This window comes from Schistocerca americana, chromosome X (genome assembly GCF_021461395.2).
Source record: "Schistocerca americana isolate TAMUIC-IGC-003095 chromosome X, iqSchAmer2.1, whole genome shotgun sequence".
NCBI classification, from domain to species: domain Eukaryota; kingdom Metazoa; phylum Arthropoda; class Insecta; order Orthoptera; family Acrididae; genus Schistocerca; species Schistocerca americana.
Window position 1 is genome coordinate 320,557,512 of NC_060130.1, and position 2,554 is coordinate 320,560,065.

At 43.5% G+C, this 2,554-nt stretch overlaps 1 non-coding gene across 1 annotated transcript; it reads right to left on the reverse strand.

Annotated features, from left to right (window-relative positions):
• Positions 1 to 277: 277 nt before the first annotated feature.
• Positions 278 to 353, reverse strand: Trnas-cga. The gene has a single exon. It is a non-coding gene; the product is annotated as a tRNA-Ser (tRNA).
• Between the last annotated feature and the right edge of the window lie 2,201 nt (positions 354 to 2,554).

The following is a 2,554-nucleotide window of genomic DNA, read 5'->3' on the forward strand; positions in this document are numbered from 1 at the left end:
CTGAATTTCACTCTCTGACAAACGATACATAATTTACCTAACATCCCGTATAAGTTCACTATCGTTATTGACATAGTGTAATCATCACATACTTTACATTTCAAACGTAATTTACATTAATTTAACATTTGCATAACTTACAAATGCAATTCATTTTGAATCACAGCTAACATTTCAAAATTCACAGAAAAATAATCAGGTTATATATACCAGAATGAGATTTTCACTCAGCAGCGGAGTGTGCGCTGATATGAAGCTTCCTGTCAGATTAAAACTGTGTGCGGACCGAGACTCGAACTCGGGACCTTTGCCTCTCGCGGGCAAGTGCTCTACCAACTGAGCTACCCAAGCACGACTCACGCCCCGTCCTCACAGCTTTACTTCCGCCAGGACCTCGCCTCCTACCTTCCAAACTTTACAGAAGCTTTCCTGAGAACCTTGCAGAACTAGCACTCCTGAAAGAAAGGATATTGCGGAGACATGGCTTAGCCACAGCCTGGGGGATGTTTCCAGAATGAGATTTTCACTCTTCAGCGGAGTGCGCGCTGATATGAAACTTCCTGGCAGATTAAAACTGTGTCCCGAGTTCGAGTCTCGGTCCCGCACACAGTTTTAATCTGCCAGGAAGTTTCATATCAGCGCACACTCCGCTGCAGAGTGAAAATTTCATTCTGGAAACATACCCCAGGCTGTGGGTAAGCCATGTCTCCGCAATATCCTTTCTTTCAGGAGTGCTAGTTCTGCAAGGTTCGCAGGAGAGCTTCTGTAAAGTTTGGAAGTTAAGAGGCGAGGTCTTAGCGGAAGTAAAGCCGTGAGGACGGGTCGTGAGTCGTGCTTGGGTAGCTCAGTTGGTAGAGCACTTGCCCGCGAAAGGCAAAGGGTTCGAGTCTCGGTCCGGCACACAGTTTTAATCTGCCAGGAAGTTTCAGGTTATATACACAGTCTACCAATGGAAAATTTTTGGTATCACACATAGTTTACGCCTATAGAGTTAGAAATGACAATACCTTACTGCTTTCAACGTATTTTTTCGTGAATTTGACCAGTAGCTGATTTTACAGGCTGCATAATATCACAGACTTCGTCCAGATCTACAATATCTGCTGCTGTTAGGATGGGTAGTGCACCAGTTTGACAGTAAATGACATTAAAGGTTACTTAACGTATCTACAAAAATCTCTACCTCATGTCGTGAATTCCCTACACGGGATACATTTTGAATTTGTGTGAGTCGGATTCCTTTCTCGCCTGATCGCTTGGTACTACATCTATGTTAACGTCTACATGTATACTCAGCATGCCACCAAGCGATGTGTGACGCAGGATACTTCGTTCTCCACTGTCACTCCTCTCCTTTCCCGTTCCAATAGCGAATGATTCTCGGTAAGAACCACCGCCACAAAGCCATTGCGTGGGCATCAAACTCACTATTTTTAGCTTCATGGTCCTTTCAGAAGATATACGTAGAAGGAAGTACTGTATTCGTTGACCCTTCTAGGAAAGTATGCTATTGGAACTTCACTACAAGTTAACCATACCATTTTGCAAAGCGCCGCTCTTGCAGAGTCTGCCACTGAAGTTGTTTAACATCTACGTGTTGCTTTTATGTTTACTAAATGCACCTGTAAAGAAGCGCGCTGCTCTTCTTTGGAACTTCTGTGTTTCCTCTACCAGTTCTATATGGTACGGGTCCTTGCTAACGAGCAATATTCAGGTATTTCTCGAAAGAGTGTCTGCAAGCTGCGTCCATTGTTGACGGACAACGTATCCTGAGGATTCTTCCAGTGAATCTCAGTCTGGAATTTGCTTTTCTGCCATTAGTTTTGTGTGCCTGTTCCACTCTAAAACGCCCGGTACAAATAATCCTAATTATTTTATGGTGGTAAATGCTTCCAGAGATTGTTCTGCAATCGTGTAATTATACAGCCATGGGTCTTTCTGTCTATATATAGGCAATACGTCACATTTGCTTATGTCGAAGGTCAATTGCCTCTCACTGTGCCAATCGTTGGTCATCTACAGGACTTCCTTTGCTCCGCTACAATTTCTTAGCGTTGCCACCTTCCTGTACAGCACTGCATAATCCGAGAAAAGCCCCATGGATCTTCCGACGTTGCCTGTTGCATCATTTACATATGTTATGAAAACTATGGACGTAAAACACTCCCTTTAGGCAGGTCTGATGTTACTTTTATCTCTGAAGACTTCCCTCCGTTGAAAACGACATACTGTGTCCCGTTTTCTGGGAATACATTACTCCAATCTAACAGTTGCTGTGATATTCCGGATGCTAGAATTTTCTTCGTTATTCGGTAGTGTGAAACTATCTGTAACGCCATACATAAGTTAAAGAATGCCGCATCTGCTTTGACGCTGGTGTCTACAGCTTTCTGGGTCTCGTGGATCTGGGTTTCACACGATCGTGGCTTTCGGAACTCATGTTGACTCCCACAGAGATTTTCGGTCCCCAAAAATATTATAATAAGCGAGTACAAAACATGTTCCAGAATTCTAGGTCAGATCGACGTCAGAGATACAGTCCTATAATTTTGTG